Below are 12086 nucleotides of genomic sequence, written 5' to 3' on the forward strand. Positions count from 1 at the left end.
AAAGCAGGCGCGGAGCGCGTACACTGCAGCGGCGAGTATCGTCAACACCAGCAGAGGGCCAAGCACAAAGCAAGAAAGGCCGCACCGCCGTACGTTGAACAGGGGGAGGGGGGAAAGGACACTCGGGAGAGAGAGAGAGAGAGCAAGGGTCGCAGGCGCAGCGCGTTCAACGGGCCGGGAAAGGGTGTGGGTGGGGAAGGAGTCTATTGAGGTGGGTGAGGAGGAGACGGGTTACGGTCGCGAGGCGAGGAGGAGGGGCCCCGTGGAGCCCCGGGGCCCGGCACAACCTCTGCACAGCCGTAGCCGGGGTGCGAAGTTTTCCTTCGCCAGACGCGGCCGCCGGCGCAGGAGAGGACCTCGACCGTCTTGGTGCGTCCTCGGGCTGTTAGGCGAAGGGCTGGGATAAAGAAAAGAAAATAATACAACAAAATAGGCGTTCGCTGGCCCCAAGCCGTCCTTTGCCTCCTGCGGTGTGCTGTCTGTGTCCCGTCTCTTGATGCCTCTTGTGATCTTGTGGCTGCCCATTGAGGATTCCCTCTCGTCCACTACTGGACTGCCATCGGTGGAGTGACTGCGACCCTCAGCCCTGTTCGGAGACGTGCTCCTTTGCTAAGCATTTCCCCTTCTTGTCTTGAACAGTCCCTTGAAGTAACATCCCTGACATCAGTGCTGCTTCAAGCCGACTGACTCGTACTGGTATCAGGAAAAGACACCGCTATCACCAGGCCGCCCCCTTCGCTACCTGCTGCGGGCCCCCAGAAGGTCCGAGGCAAAGGTTCCGTTGCTGAGGAAGGAGCGCCGACGACCAGCGCTGGAGGTCCCTGTAATTCAACAAAACTGACATCCATTCGAGGTAAGTGGGCGTACTCTTCTAGAGCTAGACCCTCCGAATCTGTCACGTTTACTCAATGAACACGGCCGCTTTAGGGCAGTATTCGTTCTGGAATACGACGTCTGCTTCCAGGCGAACAAGTTTTGTTGAGTTCAAGGTCTGCTGCTGACGTCTTTCAGTATGGGATCTTGAGGGGGTTCTGAAAGAAACTTTTTAGTGGTCTAAGTGAAAGAAAAAAAAAAGACAAGTGCAAGTGAAAGTTACTTTGACGAAGGCAGCCAAGGACTTCCCTCGTTTCTAATCCTCCCACGTCGGTGCACTGGTTGTGCGCGCCCTCCGGACTGCAGTGCACACAACGGCTGCTGGTGTACGGGTGTTTACCGGCGGATCGAAGGCGGCCCCCTCTTTTACGCCGCCGCCGACGTGGGACGGCTCCGCGGCGCGTCGGACACAGCGGGCTCCCTCGGAGCCGCCGGCAGAGAGTTTGCTTGAATTTCCTTGAAAAGTCTTTCTCGCGTTCCGTGTCTCGTTCGAGGATACTGGTACGGACTAGTTGCTTGGACGTATTCGATGGAACTTACGGAGGGACGGCTCGGGCAGGGGACGACACCGTTGTGGGCTGACGAACAACAGCCTCTTTATTCGGAGAGCGCACCGTATAAAGGCAGGCTAATGCACACACGCAGGGTGTAACATGGCGCTCTGTCGTGTGTTTCCCTCGTACTTGTCCCACGTTGTTCACGCTGTTAGCTTAGATGAAACATGAAAGTTACTGTACACGTCGTACACGATGTAAAGGGCCATAAAAGTGAGAAAAGTAATACATGGCGGCAGTGTTCAAAAGGGATTAAAATAAGCAATAAGTACAAATGGAATTAACAATAAAGGGTGGTGGATTAAGAGTTAAAATGTAAATCGCAAGAAATTTAAGAAAAAAAAGAAAGAGGACCAAAAACGGCTTAAACGAAGGGGATACAAGCTGGCCTAAAGCTAGGTTCTAAAGATACTAAGAAGGGGTGATCATTGCCAGTGGTTGCTCAACTGCAGAGAGACGTTGTCGCCTTCTCTCTGTCCCATCCTTGAACCGTTTCCATCCAATGTGTCCTGGTCACGCGAGTGCCCCTCCGCGTCTATTTCGACGCTTTCTTCGTTCTAGGTTTATGACCACGCTAGCTTCATGAAGGGCCTTCTTCTGGGAAAACTGTGTCCGCATGCTACGTCATGACTGAGAACTCGCATGGTATTGGTGGTAGCAGTGTGTATGGTTAAAGAAAATAAAAAGAAATGTAGGAAGGGCTGCCGCGCGCCTAACTTTCCCGCTCATGGCTGGCACCTGAACCGAGGCCAAAGGGGAGGTTAAGGAGGAACAGTAGATAAGCACTAACTTAGAACTCACGGGTAGAGCCCAACAGGGGACAGTAAGAGAGAGGGTAAATGCTTTTTGCACGCTATATGCTTTTGCACGCTATATACGATATGAATACCCGGCCATATATTCTGTCCTTTCTTTGAGGCGCCAGGATGGCGTCATCTTTGCTCAGGGCATGATTTTAACGACGAGGATGACCGTGCAGCCAGACTGGTGGCAACAGTAGGTAACGAAAGGAAGAAGAAGTGGTGAGGGTGAGCGTGGGCCTTGCGGCAACAAACTCAGCCGCCATATTTGATCGCCCGCTATTGTTCCCCAGCAAATAAACCTCCTTGTCATAGCATGTACCTATGCACAAGCTACGCACATATTAAAGTCCGAAAATAATCCCGCAGCCAGGAAGGCCCGAGTCATAGGGGACGTATCGAATATACACGCTACAAGCAAAGAGTTACGAAACACGGGGGCCGGAAAGAAAGACGTACGGCACAAGGCCCGTGTTTCGTAATTGCAAGTAGCGCGTACAAGAAAGTGGTCAAGAACTGGACTCAGTTTCAGCGCAGGGGACGTGGATTAACACAGGGAACACATGGGCCGTAGATGTGCACATTCTAGAAAATCTACAGCCAGTGTCAAAAGGTTGGTGACCAAGGGGTTTGTTGTGGGCATTCTGGAAAATAGACAGCCTTTGTCTAAATTTTTGAAAGTAAAGGGTTTACTTGTGGGCTATGCAGTGCGGTTCGTTATGCGTTGCCAGTGTTACAAAATCTCTTTGAAGTGAGAGGAGCTCTCGTCCTTACCTCTCCAGAAGTTCGTACTTCAATGGATGCTACAAGAGCCCCATCGTACGGCTTAGAAGCTAGCCCCTTGGCCTCCTTACTTTTTACAAAAGCCGTAACATAGGTGGTCGTACTACCTCGGTGTGGCTTTCTCTCTATCACGCATTCGTTTCGGGGAAGGCAATTAATTGACTGTCTTTTTTCTATCCTCGACACCGTTAAGCGAATCGAACAAAGAAGCGCTTTTAAGCAACAGCTTCGACCTCCGCACTGTCATTAGCCGAGACCATTTCAAGTAGCGTGAAACTAACTAAACAGTTCAGACAAGCGAGAGTCATCGAGGAGGGCTTCCTTAAATTTTAAGCGAGTACAGCGGGCTGTGCAGCGAATGGCGGTTTGAAATATGCAAGGGCCTCATGCATGTTTTGTCACGTGTGGGTGCACGAACAGGCGAAGATTTCGGCGAACTACGTGTCACAGGGCATGACGTGATTACGTCGGCGGTGTTGAGCGCCTGAAGACCTTGGTTCGCCTCTCTCCAGCGACTGCTGTATACCGCAAAGTCGGAAGTCGAATTCCGAGAGCTGTTCCTACACATGAAATCAGTCGGGAGATTTTCCTTTGTACTGAGCAATAACAGCAGCCAAGTTTGGAGCAGACCAGCAACTAATCTTCGGCAGGCTACGAACAACAGCGAACAGATTTCTGTGCGCGGTCTCTGCTTTATAGCGTGTGACATTGTGTAGAAGGCAAGGCGTGCCCGAAAAGCGCAGTTCATCGTTTGAAGCAGCAGATGAAGATTTCGAGGCAGGAAAATTGATCACAAGTGGCATGAAAGCTTCAGTCGAGACAAAAAAATGTGTCAAGCCTTCCGTAACAGAAAGAAAAACTGAAACGTGTGACGGAAATATATAGTGAGTCAGTTCTGAAACGTCTTTAAGAGTAAACTCTGTAAAAAAAAAAAACATGCCTTGAACAAATTTTCTTTCGACATCAGTAACTATTTACTCATGAATTATATTCAAGGATAATATTTTCGTCGCAATAATTTGTTCGAATTTAACCCGTTCGCGAACGCTATCTCTTCACGCGGAGGTTATAGCGACCAAAGGTCGCATTTATACGAAATATGTGAAACTTATGCAGCTTATACTGTACCTTGTTTTATTGATATATTTACTGCACTTCAGTAGAGGTAGAAAACGTTCTGCACAGAAGAATTTTTTTTAATAACCGCAGCGCGCCTATGTCGTGGCTGGTGCCATTTCAAATGTTTATTCGGTGTTATAGCTTGTTTTGCCGAAATGTGTCCGACAACGGTTAATTTACGATCGGGTCTTTGTCGCTATGATTAGTTCTACGTTTTGAAGTAATTTATCGTTGCCGAATCACTGGCCCCAGTGGTGCTTTCTAATCTTTGCGGCGCTCGTGTCAAAAGGGGCAGCCTTATTGTTGAAGTGATAGCCACGTAGCAAACTGTACCAAAAGCAGCATTCGGCACATAACAGATGCGTAAATACATCCGAATAAGTAGCGCAAGCTGAGAATTTCTAACTCGTTCGTAGCGTACATTGTTGCCCAGGCCTTGTTTGGCTGTCTGAAGGTGTATGGGAGTAATACACGCCATGTGTAATACATTCTTTTGTCATTAGCTCCTTGTAAACCATGAATAACTGTGCAAAAAATAAAGCTGCAATTACACTCTGTTGTGCTTATCTTGTTCGAGTCGCTGACGCTAGCGATTCTCAAGACTGGCGAGTCATCTCTTTTCTTCGAGATAACACCCGGTTTTGGCCATAAACATGCAACTAAAAAAAAGCCCATAAAGAAAAGCTTCAATCCCATTGGAGGAGCGCAGAAGCCCCTAATCGTATTATACAGACAAGAGGCGGGATACGTTTTAGAAAGATCACACGGGCAAAAAAACATCACACTTGCATAAAAATGTTTAAGCCACATGGAACGCTCGTCTTTCGAGCCGTCAGGCGTATTATCAATTTTGATGATGGCAGGCTCTCGCGAAGCGGGAAGAGTGCCGTTGTTTTTCGGGCCTCGCCTGGCATTCGCGAACGATTCACCGTAATGGGATGAAGTTTGGATATTACTTTTCACTCCCGGTAAAACTGTGCCCGCCGTGCAGAAGCGCTGTTACTGTGTTGGATGATTTGTCACGAAGTACCTATAAAGAAAGAAAGAGAAATAGGAAAAAAGAACGTGCAAATTGCTAAAAGGGAGATCACGGTTTTACGAGTCCTAATAAATGCTAGACACTGAAGACTGGAAATGCGTCTGTTTTATTTCAAGTTAACAGCTCTTGAGATGCGTGCGCTCGTTTTTTGGGCTGCTTTCAACACTCCGGGTTTCCAGGTTTATTTGCCGCATTACTTACTTACTCCTAAACTTTACCTCTCGCGCTTATATACTTCAGCCTTGCAGTCCCCAGGCTGCGGTCGTAACGGCCGCGTGTGCTTCCTTTACACCCCAATATTCAGTCCTGTCCATCTGACACAATTTCATGCAACGCAGTCTAGTGGCTATTGTGGCGTACAGATGGGCGCTACGCGCAACGTTGATACAAAAACTGTGCTTAGTGCGAGCTTTGTGTGTTGTTCAGCCTCTTTGGAAGCGTTATATTTTTTGTTTCGTGAAAGAATACAGACAACAATCAGAAAACACTCGCTCGTTTTCCTTTACAATGATCGCCCCTCCACAGACAACGTTTCTCCGAACCCTCGACTAAGTTCAGGTTTCGGTGCTTGACATTTATCGAGCTCAGATGAGCCGCTGCCACTAACACTGCGTAATACTAGACTTTTTCTCAATTCCGCTCTTGTAGTGCTAGGTATCGCAAAGAGTGACGTGGCACTTAGATTCCGCGAACCTTGAGAATACGAATGAGGAAAAACCCGCGCTCAATGTGCTCCTCTAGATGATTGTCTCCGTGGGCGCAAGACCCGAGGCGAGCGAAGAGAATCGGATGGGTGGATTAAGCATGAAATGACTAAGAAACGCGCGCGAACAGCGATTTGCTCTCATCGCGGTTCATTGGCCACCGCCGTCATTGCCGTCTTTCGAGTTGCGACGTCCGAGCAATTTCTCCGTCCATCGAAATCGAAGTTCTCCGCTCAGGCTGGCGCTGACGGGCTCATCTTCATGGTCGAGAGCTCGGAGCTTCACTTTCTCGGCCGTCTAGGGATGCACGATCCTCAGTCTTCGTCGTGGAGCATCGAGTTTGGGCAATTCTTTGCGAAAGAGTGGCTGAAGTCTGGATGACGCCATCTTGACAGCATTTATAGCCCAACAAGACGGACTTGTACCCCCTTGCCACGGCTGCGTCTGCTAGTTCCATGAAGATGCTGCGAGTATTTATTTATTTATTTATTTCTTTCATTTGCTACCCAAAGACCCTGTTCTAGCAGAATAGGCGAGGGTGAGCCAAGGCAAGGTCACTGGATGGATTTTTTAGCCGTGAGAAAAATGTAGCCTTTGAGGGCACTGGAAAAGCGATTCTGCGCGTGTTGCGCTTGTGCCAGTACAAACAGAAGCAGTGAAAATAAAGTTGTTAAGTGCAGTTGGTATTCGAAGATTAATTGTGTCGCAGTATAAATATTAAGGGTATACACGGAGGCAGCGAGGTGCGAACATGGCCCGTGAAGATGATTCAAATACTGGAAGCGTCACGATCTCAATGATCCTATATACAAAACACACTTAAGCGCACTCGACCGAGCCAGCATGTCGAACGTACGAAAACGCATTCCGTTTCTTGCTAGTCCCTTGTAATTATTTTTTTTTGCTCTCAGAAGAATCCCCCAAACACCGTTCAAATGATGTGCCTTATGATAATGGAAGTCATCGTACGGAGCAATACAGCTGGAAGTTAGGAGAGTGAGCAACGACTTAAATTATGCCCAACAATTTTAGAGAAAAATTTTGAATATTTGAAAGTTGTGAGGTACTGTTATGGAAATATTGAAGGTAATGATCTATTATTCCAATGTGTATCCAAATCTTTCTTTTCAACTTTCTCCAACGCTCGCATGAAGCAGTTAAGACCGCCATAAAAAACCAATGGGGGACGATTTTGAAGATCGCAAATACGTTAATAGCAAAAAAAAAATGCCAGCTTGCCGACGGGAGATCGGTGGATATATTCATTGTTATAGTGAAATCTTACAATATATGAAAAAAAATGCTCTCATGAATGTTTTCCTGTTCAAAAATGCTTTTGTCCAGAATTAATGGGTACGAAACTGGCAGAGGGTGTCTGTGTAAAAAGGTCGCAGTTGAAATGAAAAAGAAAGCCTCATTTAGGTGCATATCTTTTAGACGCGTGCAGAACACTCACTTTCCAGACCTCGTCAAAACTGGACATCCAGATTTCGATCAGCTGCACCAACCTACTCGCACGAATAGCGTTCCTGCGTTCGATATCTTTCGTCAAGAGCGGAAAATGGCGTGCGTGGGACCGGGAGATCTTGCATGGCTGCATATCAGTGTATTTGCCCGTGGCACACAGTGACCATAAGTGCCATATCCCATAGTAAGCGTGGTGGCTGTTAAGCAGCAGTGATGCATTCATGAGATGGAGATGAAGTAACAATCACTGAACATCTAACGGCGTCCATAAAAAAAAAAAAAGCTAGCCTGCCGCGGCGACTAAGTGCTCTTATCTGGTCGGCGTTTTTCAAGTTACACAGGAATTAGCTTATGTGTACATGAGATGAACACACAACAGCGGTCACTGGACACCTAACAGCGTACAACGAAGACAATTCTGTCACGAAATGCGATAGTATTTCTGGTCGTCACGCCACTCGCTAATAAGGGCGATGTATTCCGCTGTCTCGTCTAGCGTGGGAGGCGGATACAGGAAATGTTTCCATTTTTAACGCGATAGCGTCAAGAACCCCGTGTCGCAGGAAAGCCGGCTTCGGCGTTGTTGTGGTTGTAACAAGAAAATCAGCAGGAAGCAGTCTTCCGTTTTGATTACTTGCGATTTTTAAGGCACACTTTAAACGAAGTTATAGTCAAAATTTATTTCTGCACGATGTCGTATCTTCGCCACCTCTGTTGTGACTAAGCAAAGTAAGAATTCATCCATTTTAATATTTTTGCTACACTAAAGCGGAGAGACATGGGAGAGGCATTTGCCCTGCAGTGGACGTAATCAGGCTGCTGGTGGTGGTGGTTATTATGATGATGATGCTGACAGTATTGGCAGGAGCTTCTAAGTTTTTTTTGGTTTGCACGATTGAAAGACAAATAGTGGGGTATATTGGTACACACAATGTGTTTCTCAAAATTTCTTCTCTTTCTTTCAACAAATTTATTTTGAAAATGTTGAGTAAAACAATTTTGGCACTGCAAAAATAACAAACCGAAACTCTAGTGCCGGAGGCAGTGCTTTGCGTCGAGGACTGATGACATCACAAGCAGCGTTAAAAAAAAAAAGAATTCGTGCACGCGTTCAGTGGCTGAAACAGCGTCTGGAGATGACTTCATTCGTTAAATATTTAAGGTGGTTGAATACAAGCCTGAAAATTCTAGTTCAGGAAGCGTAGAGCGGGAATCAATGTGCAGATAATGTTTCTGACGTCTGAAACGCCGTGTTGTCCGTACAAACCACCTGAAATAAGTTCACTAAAACGACCTACTTTAAAGTTAGTTAGTGAAGAATTAAACCAAACGCCACAAACCTGCCCAACTTGGTGGCAATGGAATGGCGGAGCGGGGAGCCCACAGTGACGCTCGGAAAATCCTTTGAGTATCAGTCGCTCAGTAGCTCCCAGAACTGACACCTCTGGCGTCGATTATATTTTCACTTCCTTGCGACTTCATTTGATAACTCGCAAATATCACGTATAGGCTTTCGTAAGCGATGCATAGGCAGTTGCAGCATTGTCCGCAAGTATAATTGACGATCACTGGCGCGCTGCAAATGTGACGCTTGCATCTAATTTCAATCCAAACCTCGCAAGGATGTGTATACAGTCGTTGCAAATGAATTTCCAGCTCATGTCTACAAATGTTGACGCACGTCGGAAGGGCATTTCAGCTATGACTATGAAGAAAACAAGGAAAGATTTAGTAGTTGCATCGCTCTTTTGCAGTGTGGTACAAATATCTTTGCTATTTTTATTGTTAAACCAAGAGTGGCTCTAAACAGGGCATGTAGGAAGAACAGCGGCATAGAAAAGCTCTCAGTTCCTTTCCGGAGAGCAGAAGGGAGAGAGGGAAGGAAATAGTTATAACAGTAGCGATTACTTCTTCCCCCTCTCGTGGAACTTTCCTTCACTATCTTGCGGAGTTATTCTCGAATTATTTTTCATAAGTATGCCGAAGAGTGTGGCCTTAGGTGTGCACCCACGAAATCAGAGCTCTTTCATATCACGGAGGATAAAAAATCGGCAAGCAAAATTCAAATATACATAGATGGAACTCAGGTCTCGGAGGTAGAAAACATCCGCGTGTTAGGGCTACAAATCCACAACAAAGGTAATAACGCCATAGCAATTAACAAACTAAAGTCCACGTGTGAGCAAATCAGTAGGATGATTGGCAGGGTACCTGGCAAGCACGCTAGACTCATTGAAAGGGAGACTTTACGCCTAGTGCAGGCTTTCGTCATTAGCCGAATAACATATGCTGTGCCCTACCTCAAACTGCGGCAGAGCGACAAGAAGAAATTAGACGTAATAGACAGAGCGGCCATCAAGAAGGCGCTGGACTCCCCTCCAAGACGTGCACTGATCGCCTTCTCCATCTATGAATGCATAACACGTACACAACTACTCGAAGCTCACCAAACAAGCCAAATAATGCGGTTATCAACGACCAAAGTTGGTAGCCGAGTCCTCGAGGATCTGCACATAGCGCTGCCACCAACAACAGAAGACAGAGAGGACATTCCCAGGGACTGGAGAGATAAACTACTAGTTAAACCAATACCAAAAAACATGCATCCCGAGCACAATCAAAATAGGAGAGAAGCCAGAGATAGAGCGAGAGAGAAGTATTGAGGCAGCAAAAATGGCACGTAATATGTATACGCGGCGGGCCGTACGCAAGACAGCATCTGCACCGTTGCGGTCATACACGAGGGAAAGCAGGTGGATGAACTCTCGGTGAAAACTAGCAAAGTTGCGTTAGCCGAGGAAGGGGTGATTGCGCTGACAGCCACTCACTCCGACGCCACGCACATAATTTCTGATTCTCAACACGCCTGTAGAAATTGTATAATAAGAGGAAGAATAGCGCCGCTTGCCAGCACAATTTTAGCAAACGCGCAACATAGCTCAATGCAGAGAACAAATCAATTGGTGTGGGTGCCCGGACACCAGGTAATAGAAGGGAACAAGGCTGCTCACACAGCCGCCCGAACGTCTCTTCCCCGGAGTTCCACTGAATTCCCATACTCTGTCGGGACTCCTGCACCGAATCCGCTTCTCACATATGCGAACATTAAAACATATCTGCGCCTCAGTAGGCAGACGTTCCCAGAGTCCGCCAAGGGCCTGGATAGAACTGAGGAACAACACCTCAGAAGGCTGCAAACGTGGTCGTTTCTAAGCCCTGCGATTCTATAACATATAGACCCAACTTTTTCGGGGTACTGTAAATTTTGTGAGATGTGGGCAGACGCATATCATATGGAATGGGCCTGCCAGAAAAATCCGCAAATAAAGAGAGTAAATCAGCCAATGAGAGTGGGCTGGGAGGCGACCTTGTCCGGCTGCTTGCACCTGGAGTCTGAGAGGGCTCTGGTGCAGAGAGCGCGGGCAGCGGCTATCGCCAATGGTGTCCTGGAATGAGGAAGACCATCCAAGCAAGGGAGCGGTGAAACCCTCCGCTCTCTAAAATTGCGTCAGCAAACCTTCACTGTCATTGCTGGAGAATGAAATGGCATTTTTGCATGATTGTGATTAGGTTTCACCTCATGATAACTGAATGTATTTAAACGTCGAGCTTTTTCAAATAAAATCAGTTGGAAGTGCAGCACAGTCCTGTCTTGTTTGTTCCTCGTCTTCTGTGTGCGTTTTATTCATGCTGCGAAACTTGTCTCCATTATGCTCTAAAACCCACCCCAGTGCATTCAATAAAGTTTTACCACCACTACCATCACTCCTTTGTGGGGCTACTCGCGTAGCTAGTAAGCGTATACCTATGTGTGAACTTTGTATTTCGTGCGTTCAAAGAGAAAATCGAGGTTATTAAAATGTATGGCCGTACTGTTGCTGCAAATAGACGTCGATATCACGAGAGCAACACCACCGAAGACAGGCAAGGTTCTATGCCAGGTGCACCGCCTCTGTCCGCTGTTTTCACGAACGCAGTCTGGAAAGAAGTGTGGTACAAGGCAGAACTCGAGCTTTGACTGCCTACTTTGTCGATGGCAACCTGCGCAGAGCTGGCCCTAATTTGCAGCTTCCGGCGGTTACCGGCACAGGCCGTAAGGTACATACATGAAAAATCAGGTCCGTGATCTTGTACTCTGCACGTCCCGGAAGGAAGGAAAGGAAAAAAAAGGAAAGGAAATGAAGTTTTCAGCCTGCCGCGCCTTTTTCCTCCCCTCCTCCTCCTCCTCCCCCCTCTCTTCCCCCCCTCCAAAAAAAAAGAAAAAGTAACTGCTCTTTCATTTCATACGTTTCTTTCTCGGCGCAGGAAGGATACGCGGGCGGAAATTGGTGCTAAGTGTGCTGTGTAAAGATGTTTGAGTGCCCCAGCACCGTGCCATGCCCGAGGAGAATCACACGTGCCGTCTTACAGGACGAAGCTGGGTTCACCACATGAACATAATTGTGATCATGACGATGATGATGATGTACTAAATAAAAAGGCAAGGTTATGTAAGGTTTCGTTCAAGGGTGCTCGACCAATGGAATGCTCTCCTGGTTTGTCATCACCGTGATTGCAAGACTAAGACCTCTTTAAATATGTCTTGCCTCAGCCTCGGCCAAGCTATCCCGGCAATCTTCTCCAGCCCGTCGCTCCATTTGACTTTCGGCAGATTACACTTTCCTGTCCTGGGTATCTGCGGGCCCCTTGAGAAATGAGCAATTAGGGCCCCTGCTTTGCCAGTAAATGAGTGTATCTGGAGGCAGCT

At 47.3% G+C, this 12086-nt stretch overlaps 1 protein-coding gene across 7 annotated transcripts in view; it reads left to right on the plus strand.

The window, feature by feature from the left end:
* The first annotated feature begins 261 nt into the window (after window positions 1–261).
* Window positions 262–12086, plus strand: part of LOC144126021 (sodium/potassium/calcium exchanger Nckx30C-like) — a 200159-nt gene continuing 188334 nt past the window's right edge. For 2 of the 7 annotated variants that reach the window (XM_077659896.1, XM_077659897.1), the window contains exon 1: window positions 263–853. The gene's annotated coding sequence lies outside the window, so the exon portion shown is untranslated. Of the gene's footprint in view, window positions 854–12086 lie in introns of all 7 variants that reach the window. The other 5 variants (XM_077659894.1, XM_077659900.1, XM_077659898.1 and 2 more) reach the window with 5 other exon arrangements.

This window comes from Amblyomma americanum, chromosome 3 (genome assembly GCF_052857255.1).
Source record: "Amblyomma americanum isolate KBUSLIRL-KWMA chromosome 3, ASM5285725v1, whole genome shotgun sequence".
NCBI lineage: Eukaryota > Metazoa > Arthropoda > Arachnida > Ixodida > Ixodidae > Amblyomma > Amblyomma americanum.